Consider the following 15597-nt stretch of genomic DNA (forward strand, 5'->3'; position numbering starts at 1 on the left):
GCTTAACTCGAAATTAATCCACTAACACAGAGTGTTCAAAACAGAGACAGATCAGAACAAAGCAAAACAGGACAACACATTATACAAAGCAAAATAAGTTAATGAAACATAACAGTTTCAATTCAGCCCTTTTTTTTTTTTGTCATCAAGGAGGGACCCTGCAAAGCAATGCAATCCATAATAATTCAAGTATAAAACAAAACAGCATCGAGTTAAGTTTGGTACAGCCATCCAAGACACATGAAAATAGTTCCCGTGAGTCAAATACACATAGAGCAAAATAACAGAGCATTCAGCAGCAGCAACAGGTAACCAAAACTCAACATGTTCAAAAATATTTCCTGCCAAACAATTCAATCAAGCAAAAATATCCAGCAACATAAAGTTCAGCCAACATATCAGATCAAATAAAATTGGCAGGCAATAAGCATCAGAAAATTCAGAGTATCATTAGATCAGTCACTCTCTTTTTCTACTATCCTCCCCTATTAAGATATGATGTGATAAGACCACAGAAAGATTTTGATTTTCAGAAAAAATGATGAACTAACAAAACGGTCAGAGTGAGATCAAAGAGATTCAGTGGGCCCAATAGGAATTAAATTCTGCGTTGCCTCCCCCTTGACCACAGCTCTTCCATTATGCCATTATTTTATCTCGTCCAAACCTACGAGCAAAACTGAGCAGAGTCACATATTCACAAATTTTCAATGAAACTGGTGGGATCTTGAAATCTTGTATCATTAGAAGATGAAGCAATATTTTCAAAATGTGAATTTTCAGATTTATGAAACCCCAACCCAGCCTTATCATAAAGAGGTTTTTGACTAGCCAAGATGTGATTTAAACTTTCAGAACTTTGTGTAAATTTGGCCAAGTCTTCCTCAAGTATTTTAACCTTTTTAAGCAACTCTTCATTTTGTTTAAAACAGTCCACATATGCAAGAACACAATGGTTACTTTCACAGCTCTTAACTTGGGCTCTTAACTGCTTATTTTCTTCAACAAGATCACAAGCAGTTTCGGCCTCTCTCACTTTTTCTTTTAGAAAACTGTTTTCGGCCTTAAGAATGGTAATTTGCTGTTCAAGTTCTTGATTTTCCAACAGAAAACATCTTATTTTTTCAGAGAGGTGGTCTATCATAAGATGGAGATCTTCAGTGTTAGGGTTATGAAAGACTACCTGATCTATGTGGTCTGCCATGAGACATGTTTGTGACTTGGTCTCGGTTTCTTCATCATCATCATCAGAGTCATTCTCCAAGTCTTCCCATGTGGCCATCAGTCCTTTCTTCTTTCCCTTTTTTGGCTTTTCCTCCTTCTTCAGCTTGGGACAATCAGATTTGAAATGCCCCATTTCCTTGCAATTATAGCGAAGAAAAGCAATTCAAAGTGATTAAACACATTAATTGAAAATAGCTTGCTTTTACTTCCCTGGGTGGCGTGTAATGTTAATGCCATCAATCATGTCAATGACACTCTCTCTCATATTTCCCATGCACTTATTAACTTTACTCTAATAAATTTTGAAATCCATCATGATGAGTAAAGGAGTTCCGTTGGAGCATGCAGTGCATAATCAAAGGAATGGATTTCTTTTGTTAAGTGAATAAAATAATATTGTGCCCCAATTCCTTTTAATTTCGGACCAAGCATTTTTGGTCTCATACCAAGACCTTTAATTGGGCTTCTTATCACAATTGCTAGCCCATTTAATAAAACACTTGTTTCAGCCACCATCCTCATAATAATTTTAACATCAAGGCTGAATATTGATTTTATTGGGCTTGGGATCTCTTCTTTTCATTTCGGCCCAAATATAAAATCTGCAACACAAAATTATTAATTAACATATGTTAAATGAAAATCAAATTAATAATTTTGTAATTAATTATTTTAATAATGTTTAGTCATCACAAATATTAATTTAGAGTTTTCCAAACTCATCAATATTATTTCTGCATTAAAATGATTTGGTTAGAGTAAAGTATTGTTTTTGTCTCCAACGTTTGGAGTAAGTCTTAAAGTTGTCTCTAACGTTTTAATTGTTCTATTTAAGTCCCTAACGTTTTAAAATTGACTCAATGTTGTCCTGTCGTTAGAGATTCGTTAACATAATTGACGGCGGGACAAAATTGAGATGCTTTTAAAACGTTAGAGACTTAAATAGGACGAAAACGTTAGGGACAAAAACGATACATAAAAATAAATTTTAATTTAATTTTATCTTTTAATTTTTTACTGTACATAGTATTCAATTATTTTTTAATTACATCTAAATAAATTACACTTAATCACGTTACTTTCATTTTAAATAAATTTTATTTCTTCAATCTTATCTTAAACATCTTTAATTATCTTTAATTTTATTATTTTTTTAAGATTATTAATTTTTATTTTAATTATATTATCTCATCATATTACACACTATCCTTTCTCTTATCATTACTATTATGTTGCCTTGTTTTATTCTCTTTTCTTATTTTTTTTTTCTATTCATCCCGATTGCAATTAATTATTACCGTACCATTATCCCAACTCTCATCTTTGTTTATCACTTTGATCCATAACTAGTCATTGTGTTAACTTTTGAGTTATTAAAAACTTGCTAAAAGAATTTTTTTCTTCTTCTTTAATTTAGATATCTAAATGTATAACTATTATATAAATCCTTATCATTTTTCACACTTACTTGTTATGCCATATTTTATTGCTTTAAGGAAATATTTAAGATATCAATTATTTAAATTTTTTGTTAATCAAATTATCAAATTTGTCAACAATTATAAAAAAATAATATCAAATATATTAAATCTTCTTAAAAGAATAATATTATATGGACACTACCATTTTAGTTACTATTAACATATACAATTGAATATAAAACTATTAAATTGTTAATAAAGAAATTTTTTTCTTCTTTGATTTAGATATCTAGATGTATACTTATTATATAGATCCTTATTATTTTTCAGACTTATTTGTTAAGTCATATTTTATTGCTTTCAGACAAAATTTAAGATATCAATGATTCAGATTTTTTTGTTTATCAAATTATAAAATTTGTCAACAATTATAAAAAAATAATATCAAATATTTTATATCTTCTTAAAAGAGTAATATTATATGGACACTACTATTTTAGTTACTATTAACATATACAATTGAATATAAAAATATTACATTATTATTGAATATTTCCCCTATTCTTAACACTTATTTGTAATAATTCTTAATCTTTCTCTAAATCTAATATGTCAACTTCTATGTCTCTAACTAATAAAATTTTTAAGATTTTCATAAAATTTCATTTAATTTCAAAATAAAATTGTAATTTTTATATTGTTATTTTTTCTAATATTTTCAGAAAATTAATTTTTATGCTTTTTAAATTATAAATTTGAGACAAAAAATAAAAATTTTAATAAATAATAAATTATTAAAAAATAAAAATATAAATAAAAATTTTACAAGTTATTTAATTTTTTTAATATATAAAATAATAAAATTTAAATTAATTTAAGTATAATACTAAAATCATTACGTTGTTATTATATGGCTTAGTTTGGTAAAGTTTTTACTTTTTAAAAGTTGTAGCATTTATGTTTGTTAAATCAAATTAAAAATTGCTTTTAATAATCACAAGTAACAACAATTGCATTTGGTAAAATAGCTTTTAAAATTTAAAAATACTATAATAGACATAAATGCAAGCATTAAATTTGAAAATTAGTTAACATATGAGGTTATATTAGACTTTTAATTTTTGAAAAGCATAAGCCAACTTTGAAAAGCTCTATCTTAGGTGCTTCTAAAAGTACCCCGATCTTTTAAAAGCTGCAAGCACAAGCACATGATCTTTTTTATTTACCAAACACAAAATGAGGAGTTTGAGCTTTTAAAAAACAGAAGCACCTCTTTAAAAAGCTTTACCAAACCAAACCTATGTAACAATCAAGATAAAAATTTATAAATATATTTGTAAATTTATTTATTTTTTCAATCTTATTTAATTTGAAGCAGATATAAAAATTTTTATTTAAAGAACTCTTTTTCTCGTATAATTTTAATTGCTAAAAATTTTGATCATACACATCAAAAGAGTATTTGCTTTTAGGATTTTCATTCAAGTCAAATAAGTTTCAATTTTTTTTAAAAAGGATTTATTTGACTTGTCATTTCAAAACCTCTTGCATTAATTTTAAATTTAAATTTTTTTTAATCACGTTTTCATTTATTTCCTTTTCAAAGAATTTTTAGGCATTTAAAGCAGTTAGTATGATAACTTCTCATCTTTTCCATTACTCTCACTTTCTCTTACGTATGGAATATTTGTAACTTAGATCTTCTGAGTATATTGGTGTTGATATGAGCAATGAGACCCAAAAAAACAGAATTTTATACCTTAAGGGTAGTAGTGCAGTAAAGTAATCTAAGAAAAAGGGCACAAAGACAACTAAGGACACGATTTTGGAAGAAGAAGAAGATCCTCTTGCAACCGAGGATGAGGGATCTGATGTCTAACCCAGTTTAATGCTGCTGTTTTCTTATAATATATTTTTCAATGATACAATTTCTTACAATTTATGATGACACTAACACTATTACCTGTTTTAATTTGCACTTGTGATTTACATGTTGGACTTGTTCTATACAGGTTTCCCTCTTTGATAACAAAAAGTGGGGAGAAAGTGTGAAAATGAATTGAAACAATATTTGTTTTGATGACGGTTGAATGCTATTTCTATTTCTGTTGTGATGAAAATTAATTTTTACTCTGTGAGTGAGTTTTAGCTTTGATTGTGAACATGGGTTGTACATGTTCATTAATTTAATTATTGGTATTTTGAGCTCTTGAATAGTTATGATCATGCTCTAAATTAGGATCTGAATTTTTGAATATTAGCTCTGATCCTTTCAACGCTGGGTGTTGATTGTTTGATAAGAAGCGTTGATTTTTTTGTGAATCAAATAGGTTCCCAGAGACATAAAAATTATTAGAATATATCTTGAACATTAGCATTATTTCTATGAATGGATTGTTCAAATCAGGTTAATCAAAGCAAATATTCCGGGAGAGCTTGGTAATCAAAAGAAAGGGGGAGTTTCATGATAAAGGAAACATTAAAGAAAAGTTTTTAAAAACTCCTTTCATTTCATTTTAATTTATTTAATAATGTTTGTCATCAAGGAAGAGATTGTTAGGTTTAGAGAACTAAACTATGATTAAGACGATGACTAAACATTATTGAATTATTTGTTTGTATGATTTTGTTGTGCTTGTGTGCAAGAAATTAATTAATTGACATTGGCCCAAGAAGCATGAAAAATAAGCCCATATTACATCTGGCCCAATATGATTCAAAGCACTCATATCATATGATAAATGGCTATGAAAGCAAGCAATCTGAACAAGGAAGATAAGAAAAGAAATATGGTCCAATATCAAGTTTAGCTTGAACAAACTATTCATTCCAAGAATCTTGATCCAAAGATTGAATGGCTGAACCATGAGAAAGAAAGAAAACAAATTTGCCCAAAAACAAACATAAAGCCTAAACCGGTGGTCCATATTCAAATCCATTCCTCTAACTTAGTTTCTAACTGACTTACTTCCATTTCATTTGAACCATTCATTTCACCCACCGAAAGCCAAATCCTCTCTTCTCTCTCTTCTCTTTTCTTTCACATCACTCACATGAACTCTGAAGCAAAAGAAAGAAAAAGGAAGCTATGTACTAGGGCACAATTGAAAAACAAAAAGAAAATTTATAACTCCAAGCAAAAGAAGAGAAGGTCAAATAGGTTAGGATAAAAGGAAAGATTACATCAGAAAAGCAAATCACAAATAAAGGAGGTTTCTACTTTTGTGCTTCATTTAAGGTTATTGAAGAAATCTTCTCTGTGCTAGTACTGAACTGGAAAATTCTGGATGTTGAAGATGATGAAACTCTACTGCTTATCAACGATAAAAAATTAAATTTGGGGCCAAAGCAAGGACGCACGGCTCAGATTCAAGATTCTTGAAGAAAAATGATGAAAGAGAAGGATGAAGGTAAGATTTCATGTCACTACTTCTACCCTCTCTCTCCTCTATGAACGCCACTGTTGCATTTGTGTATTGCGAGAAGAAAACCAACTTGTGCTGAAGCAAGGTTTTAAGCCCTAAAAGCTTCACTCCTCTATAATAAGAGTGAACGGCCAAGGATTGAAGCAAGGAGTGAGAGCACACGTTTGGATTCCCATAGCTCCCTAAGCTATTTTTGTTCTTCTCCTTTATGGTTTTTATTTTGTAATTTTTCTCAGTTTAGTCTGTCTGAGTTTCATTGGAAAAAAGGCAAACATGGTGAGGTTTGTAAGAAAAAGCCAATAAGTAAAAAAAAGATAGTGAGCTAGACTTGGAGAAAAGGCCTAAGTTATTTCAGAAATCCTTTGTAGGTATTTCTGTTTTGTGTCATGATACTGAGAGAATTCCCTTACAAGTTGGGTTAGTACTTTGCAGTTGAAAGCTAGGGTGAGTCCTAGTCCCTTGCAAGTTGGGTTAGCAATTTGCAGTTGAAAGCTAAGGTGAGTCCTAGTCCCTTGCAAGTTGGGTTAGCACTTTGTAGTTGATAGCTAGGGTGAGTCCTTGTCATGTTCAAGTTGGGTTATAATCTGGACTTGTCTCAGATAGAATTGGGTAAATCCTAGGGAGAATTGGTGATTGTAATCTGTTGAAAAGATAGTGAAATTCCATCATTTTTGTGATGAAGACTGGATGTAGGCTACATTGCACTGGGTAGCCGAACCAGGATACATCCGTGTGTCACTCTCTACTCTCTTCTCTTTTTCTGGTTCTGTAATATAAGAGATAAAATTAAAGAATCTCCTACCATGTCAGGAGACAAAACCAAAGTTTCTCCTGTGTTCTCTCGACAGAAAACAAAGTTACAAGCCAAGTTAAAAGGTGGCCAAGATTCAACCCCCCTTTTCTTAGCCACTGATTACCATCAAAACCCATTCACTAAACTCAACTAAAATCTTCCAACAACTCAAGCATTCTTAATCTCACCTTAGTTAATGTACTCTAACATTATTTAATTTTTACATCCATTAAATTAACACAACAAATATTAATCACACACTTCATTAAACAAATTTAACCACTGATTTAACCTAAACCCTAACAAAATGCTCAACTCAAAAATTAACATGTAAAAATAAAATAACCATACCAATAATAAATCTGATAATAGTGGCTGCAGGATGACAGGCGGCAATGACGATGACGTGAAAGGCAATAATGACAGAGGTTACAGCGGGACAATAGAAGTAGAATTGACGACGACGACGAGCTACAAACGGTGGCAACAGTCACAGTTCGACGGCGAGGGAGAGAGAAGACGAGAAGAGAGAGAGAGAGAGAGAGAGAGAGAGAGAGAGCGCATTCATACAAGTGAGAGGGAAGTGTTTCACGTTTGAATTTGAACCAAATTTTACTGTTGAATTTTTTCGATTGTTATTCACCAAAACGTCGCACTTCATTAAATCGTTATATCGGTGGAAAATTCGACGGTAACATTAACGCCGGCAATGACGGATGCAGAAAATTTTTAAAGTGGGGGCAAAATGATATAGTAAAATAATAAAAAATATTAACAATAATATATTTAGATAATTAAATCTTGGAGTATATTAGTTAGTCAAGTTTCTAAAAAATAAATGTAATTAACACATCTTAAAGTATATTAATTTAAAAATATTTTTTTATTTCAATGTTTTGGTAATATTGCATGAGTGATACATTTATTATTAATAGGGTTAAGTACGATTTGGTCCCTAAGGTGTAAGTAAAAAAAATTTTCGTCCCCAACCTTTTTTTGTATACAAAATTGTCCCTAAGGTTTAACTTGATTAAAATCATCCTTCGGATCAAAATACGCTTCTTCTTCTTCACAAAATACTCAGTTTCTATTTTTCTTCTCTATCACAGCAGCATCTCTTCTTCTTTTTCTTCTTCTTCTTCTTTAACAACAACAACAATGAAGCAGAAATAATGTAATAAACATAAAAAAAAGAAACAAAAATATAAATAGAATCAGAAGCAGAAGCAGAAATAGAAACAGAAGTAGAAGCAGAATTTAGAAATAGAAATAAAAGTAGAAACTTAAGCAGAATCGAAAGCATAAAAAATAAAAGCAGAATCAGAGGCAGAAAAAATAGAAATAAAAGAACAACGGATTAACAAAATCAGAATTGAAAACAATGTGATTAATAATGGATTAACAAAATTAGAATTAGAATCAGAATTGGAAATAATGAATTAACAAAATCAGAATAAAAAATAATGTGATTAATAATGTGATTAACAAAATAAAAAATAGAAGCAGAATTGGAACCCTGGGGAGGAGGAGCAGCGCAGAGCAATCACCGTTGAGCACCATGAGGGAGACGAGAGAGCGCGAGCGAGAAAGGGCAGAAAGGGAGAACTGATCGGAGAAGGAAAAAGGGGGCCGCTGCACCATCGCCGAGCTTCTGACGCCGTCGCCGAACCTCATCCGTACGTTGAGTTCACCAAGAAGAAGGACGACGAAGACAGCGAGTTCGACAAAAAAGAACTGGGAGAGAAGACCACGCCGGAGTGGGAGCTGCCTCCATTTTCCCTTCTTCTTCTTTCTTCCTCTCGTCCGTTCTCTTTCTCTTTTTTTATTTTATAATTTTTTTGTTAGGAGTAATTTGGTCATAAATTTTAAAATTTTAGTTAAAATGACGATTTTAAACTAAGTTAAACCTTATGAATGATTTTGTATGCCAAAAAATATTGGGAATGAAAAAAATTTTTAGCCTATACCTTAGGGACCAAAATCGTACTTAATCTTTATTAATACTAGCGCCTAGTCAAGCATCTAGTATCCGTCAAATCAAATTTTTATTGTTTATTTTTTATATGATACAATAAAGAATTATAACTCAATAGCTAAAAAATATGTAAAGAATATAACTCAAATGAACTAATTTAGAATTTTCACTATTTTTTATTTTGGTGTTTAAATTTTCACTAAAATTATGTGAGAGAGACAAAAAATTTATTAAAAAAATAAAATTCAAATCAAACAATCCAACCACAATTCTCGTTATATGTAGAGATATAATAATATCTTTTTTCTATTAAGCAAATATTCAAATAATTTTTTGATATTTAATTACAAAGTTGACATTTTATAATATTATGGTAAAAACTTTTTCGATGAAAATAATATTAAAAGTATAAAAAAAAAATTACACGAAACAATAAAAAATAAACAAATGATATATGTAACCCTCACTATCAGAAGTCACGCTTTCGGCTGCGCTACTCTGATAGCAAGAAGTATTACGACTACTTTACATACTAAATACTAAAATAGGAGCCTGTGACTCGACACTGTATCGCTGATTTCTTTGAAAACCGGAAATAAACACTTTATCTTAAGAAAAATACAAACAGGCATAGATTCATATACAAGACTCCTTACTTAATAACTCATAACATAATATACCTATAAAACACACAATTCCTATCCCTCTTACAAACTTGTAATAACAAAGACGAGGGAAGAAAATAATCTAATTAATACAACAACTTGTAAACTAAACGCAGTATAACTCTTCCTAATGCTTCTCCATCCGGTTCCTGAAAAAATAAAGCTGTAGGGGGGTGAGAACCTAACCACACGGTCTCACCACGGAGTTTCAAAGTTATCATAAGAAGATATTTAATAGGAAAACTGTTTTCAAGTTCAGTCATTATCATTGTCTTGTGAATCTTTTAAAAACCAATAAGTAATCGTTCAAAACCTTTTCAAAGAAACAATGTTTAATCTTTCAGAAATCCGAAACCTTTTCTTTCTTATAAGAAAAACTCAATCAGAAACCAATCACGCAATCAAACAACACAATCATTAATTCAGCACCAAAGTTCATTCTCAAATGTAACACGCCAGGACAAACACAGGCAAGACAGACAAGGAAAGCACAAGTAGGTAGCAGTTACAGCAAATAGTGCAAGTAGCAATTAAGAACAGTTTAGCAATTAGGCAAACCAAAATAAGTTCAAACTCAAGCAAAGCATACAAATGCATATGATGCATGTCTGTCCTATGGCTGATGAGGCTCATCTGTCGGTTATCCAGCCAACTCGACAAGTCAGAATTGTACTTAGACTGTTCCCTGACGTGCATCCCCAAGAGTCTATTCATAGTTTTTTCTCAAATAATCAATATTACTCAATGGGGATAACATTCCCGAGAATTTATATAGTGCCCGGTCACACACTTACGTCGTAGGGTCAACAGAATATCGAGTTTTCAACCTAGTACGCATGGTGGCAAGCCACGACACTTAATCCAGGGAACCTCGTATCTCAGATATTTCAAATTCATAAGCCATGTGAATAATTCAAAGTTCACATCTCAACATTCTCAACATCATAATCATTCATCAATCCAAATCTCATTTCCAAGTTCATTTCAAAGCCATATTTCAAATAAAATCCTCATCATCCTCTTTTTCATTCTGTTTGTTAACAATCTCAATTCCAAACATACTTCTTTCTTTGATAGACAAATCAATCTTAAAACGTATAATGCTTAAAAACAAATCTTTTTAATTAATTATTTTAAATAAAACTTTCAATTTTATAAAATTTCGGCAGCATCTCCTCTAAAATTCGGACACTGCCACCCTTTTCGGGTCCCATCCAAACATTTCTCAAACCTTTTCTCAACCATTTTCAAATCTCAAAGATTTTCCAGAATTGAACCAGTTCCAATGTCAAATTATTTTCAAATCAACCAATTCTAACAATAAAACTCTTTTTAAAATCGAATCAGCTCAAATATTAAATCATTCATAAAATCAAACTAACTCACAATCAAACCGCTCCCAGAATAATTTATTTTCATATCTCAAATTATTTCCAAAATCGTTTCATTTATATTACTAAGTAAACTCTAAAACCAAGAAAATCCACCTTTCTTAATAATCAAGTAAATGACATTCCAAACCGGTTTTTATCCACAACCACACACCACTCACGCAATCAAGCACCCAATAATTCAGTCCAACAAACCATCACATCCATAAGACAAATATAATCACAGAAGTAAATCTCTTTGCATCAATATCTATTTATCACAACTCTGTAATATAAAATAGATTTTAAGAAAACCCCTACCTCGATGTTTCAATCGCAGAATTTAACTCAATATTCCCCTTTATCCCCAATTCATGGCGGCAGTAGCGATCTTAGCAGCTCTATTATCAATTATGACTTTGCAATAGATAAATCGACATTGGCTAGAACTGAAACATATTTCTGTGATTAGAGTAAGGGTGGTGCAAGAAAACCAAATAGCAGTAGGATAAAGGTAGAATCATTATAAATTTCAGAATTAAAGGAGTTGAAATCAAAATAGGAAGAATACTGCTAGCGGAGACAACAACATTCAGTAGTTCCAAACAAGGGTGGCAACGCCGAGATATGACAATAGTGACTCTGGTAAATTACACGGATCAGAACTAGCTGCGTAAATAAAACGGCACAAAGAAGAATCAAAGCGATCTTACCCATGAACTTACCAAGATGAAAAGTAGTGGCTACAACGTCTCTCATTACAATCAATTAGCAGCAAGGACACAACCAGGTTCATCACCCAAAAACGGCAGTAACTACAAGCTCCGGAACACTGATAGTAACAGCAGCAGCGGAGGTATCCATCGCCACCATTTTCCTTTTCTTGATCGGACTCCTCCCTGCGGCAAACCCAACAACAACAACAACAACTCTCACGATAAAGGTAAACTTAACGGATGAAGAAGCTGAAGCAGGGTTAGGGCTTACCAACAGATACAGGCTTAAAAGGCAGTTTCCGGTGCCATCAGCAGCGACGAGGAGCTCTGGCAACGCAGTAACCACACGAGTAGAACGACGGCAAGCCCATCAACGCGACGGCGACGGCAGCTCCGCGACAGTTCCCTTCGCGCGCGTTCCCCTGTTTGCAACTCAAACGGTGGCGGGATCTGATGATAACACGCAGTGGTTGCAGCGGCGTTCAGGCTCCAGCGACGGCGTGGATGGACCCTCGACGGCGACGGCGGTGACTTCGCACAGCACGGCGGCGTGGCGGTGGTGCGACGTCAACAACAGAACACAGCTCCTCTCCCTTCTCGCGTTCTGTTCGACGGCGCTCTCTCTCCATCTTCCCTTCGGCGGCAACAACGAGAAGCACAGCAGCTGGGCGAGGTGGCGGCAGCGCCAGTCACGGTCTTCCTCTCCCTTCAGATCTCTCTCTTCCCCGTTCCTCCTCCTCTGCGGATCTGTTTCCTTCTTCCCCTTTTCTCACCCTCTCCGTTCTTCCCTTTCTTTCTTTTCTTTCTTTGCTTTATTTATTTCTTTGATTTTCCTGAAGTTGCCGAGTAGTGGGTTTTGGGGAAGGAAATTACTGGCAGCGGGTAGTATTAGGAAAGTTAGGGTTTTATTTTTAATTTAATCAGATTAAGATATAGAATATTAATTTGAAATTTAATTTGATCTTTAAAATTATTTTAAAAAATATTATTTATGGTATAAAAGTTACTTTAGAATATTATTTGTTATATTAAAATACTAATTGACTCTCAATCAATTACTCTAATTGAAAATATATGGTAATATAATCAATTTTTTTTATCTTTAAAACTTAAAGTATCAAATGTTATAAATATAAATTATCTAAAATCAAATCATATAAAATTATTATTATTTCATAATTACCAATTTTATAATATAAATATAGATAATAATTCAATAATTATAAAATTAGGTAAAATTATAATTAATTATCAAAATTTGATTTAATTAGCTTTAATAAAAATAATTTTTAAAAATAAAATTTCTAATGAATAAATAAATTAAAATTAACTCATAATAAAATTTATTTAAAAATTCTGGATCTTACATCCTACCCACCTTATAAAAATTTTCGTCCTCGAAAATTGATACAAAATGAAAGAGATTTCATATCTCTTCACCCTTGAATGCATTTAAAGAAATGGCAAAAAGTTTTCTGTATATATATACATATAGTTTCAAATACCAGGTTTTTCATATGGTATAAAAGTATTAAAGGGTGTAAGTGTGATGCAAATAGAAGTTACAACATAGGCTTGATGTACAAGATGATATGTTTTCAAACATGGGTTAAAACGACGTACTTAATGTCCACATACTGATCTCATACCAATTTCAAAAATTCAACTATTCAAATTTCAACATAACTTATCTCCACCATTCTCAATTGTATTTTATTGGGCAACTCATCTGATGGTTCTTAACTTCGTTAAACACTTTGCAAACCTTATTACTGGTCATAAGTTTCACCTTTTGAGTCCATCAAACGTACCCTAAAGAATTAATGTGTCGTTTACTAAGTTTAACGGTCGCACAAGACACTAAAACTAATCTCGAGTATACTCAGAAGGATAATAGACCATAGAAAAGAAAGAACAGCGACAAGGACCGTGTTTGCGAGAATTTGAAAGAATTGCTGAAATTTCAAGTAGTCAAGGATGAAGAAGCAGTAAAGAGTGCTGGAAAGAGAGTCAACTAATAACTTTAAGGGTAACTCTTGAATCGAAGGAATTTGATAAGACCAATAAGATGAAAAATAATGCAGTATTTGAAACGAATTCAAACTGAATCAAGTAAATATGAGGTTTACAGAAGAAGAATATCCAAACCAAAGACAAAGTTTATAGAACTCAAGAGTATGGTTTAAAAATATTTTCGAATGCATTGTTCGTAAAGAATGGAAAACTTAAGGGAAAATCATTTCATGTTCTGGAAGAGAAAACGGGTAACAAACATCCTTCAAAAGATTAATAAAAGCGTAAATGTGGCATTATTTCAATATAAATTCAAGTGGAAATAGATTACACAAACTTTGTAAATGGAAAGATTAATTTGGCTAAGAGCAAAATTGTATTTTCTCTTCTTTTTCAAGCATGTATAAAAACTACAATCTTATTGGAAGAAAACCTGAGATAAAGTTTTACTCATAAAAGAAAAGATGATACACTATAATCGAACGGGTTTAAATCACATACAGAAATTTTCAGGGTATAAGTAAAAGAGTGTAGGCTGAATTGAAAGCAATTTTATTAAAACTTCAATACAAAAATTGTTTCTTATACTAAAAAAATGTATAAAAAAATTGTACAAAAATAAAAAAATGGCATTTTTATTTCATTGCTGCAAAATGAATACAAAAGGCATATGCACTAATGCACATATACAACATGGATAACTAATAAACATACATAACATGCAGTGATGCATGTTATTTTTTAATATTTTGGGTAATCAACTCAAACATAATTGATAAAGGAATGGGCTAGCGCTTTTTGTGTACTATATATCACACATGCATTTATGTACATGATGATTTACAATACGTGGAATAATATAAAAGAATTTTGGTGTTTCAATTTTGTTTAGATAGAGAGAGAGAGAGAGTTGTGGATCATGATGCAGATGGAGTTGTTCTGCACCCAAGTTGTGGATCGCAACCTCTATTATATGGATTAGCCTCTCTGTCTTGGCACGCTCCGGGATGTTTTTTGCTGCATCCAAGTTCTGTGTCACGTTGAAGTACACCATAGTTAATAGTACGATCACCCGCCTCAGCATTCCCTGAGAAAATTGAGAACAACAAAACAACACAACAAATCACTGTAACTAAGAATTTCTTTGTTGGCAATGCCATTTTCTTCTAATTATGTTACTTTATTTTTTTTATCTGTCACTTTGATAAAAAAAAACTAGAGTGGAAGATAAATAAAATAAAAGAAATTAGTAATTAACTAATTTATTTTGATATTAGTTGATATTCAATCAATTATGTTTTTCCAAAGAAGAATGCACTTGTTTAAATAAGATGTTCTTTTCGTTCTGTTATTAGCCATGCATGAAAATAGTAATGTAATTTGTGGTAATGCGTAATTAATAATTATAGCATGCATGTTCTTGATGGTGATTCATTTTTCACTCTTTTCATTCCATTTTTAATATGTGCTCAAGCTGTGACTTCGTCCTTGTTATTCAATTTATTTTAGCATTTATAAAATTTATTGTTTAATTTTAAATATCTTTTATTTGACATTATTGTCGATACGATAAAAACCATTATTTAGGTGGCAAAAATTTACCTTCCACATATATAGAAGAATACATGTGTTAAGAGAATATATCTAAATGTATATATAGTTAATAGTAGTTAGAATGAATTAGTGACAGGTTGTTATTCTATTAGCTAGTGGGCTTGTGTGTTACTGCTGCACTTGGTAATAATTCAATCCAATAGAGTAAGAGAAATAATTCACGCACGTTCTATTCATGCACACCTTCTGTTTCAGCTCTGCTTCTAGCTAGCTTCCTCATCAACATGCACAAAACATACACAAGGGGATATAAATATGGTGGGAATCAATAATGTGGAATTGAAATTGGTTTTGGTGGTAAACGGTTCAGTATTGGTTAAAATTTAAATAAAGTTTTGAATCTGAGACTTTATAATATAATTATTTTTTTATAGGAGATTT

At 31.6% G+C, this 15597-nt stretch overlaps 1 long non-coding RNA gene across 1 annotated transcript; it reads right to left on the reverse strand.

Annotated features, from left to right (window-relative positions):
• On the reverse strand, positions 9617-12464 carry LOC107612170. Its single transcript, XR_002351905.1, has 3 exons — positions 11861-12464; positions 11195-11772; positions 9617-9666 (listed from the first exon to the last, which is right to left on the reverse strand). It is a non-coding gene; the product is annotated as an uncharacterized LOC107612170 (long non-coding RNA).

This window comes from Arachis ipaensis, chromosome B08, assembly GCF_000816755.2.
Source record: "Arachis ipaensis cultivar K30076 chromosome B08, Araip1.1, whole genome shotgun sequence".
In the NCBI taxonomy this organism is placed as follows: domain Eukaryota; kingdom Viridiplantae; phylum Streptophyta; class Magnoliopsida; order Fabales; family Fabaceae; genus Arachis; species Arachis ipaensis.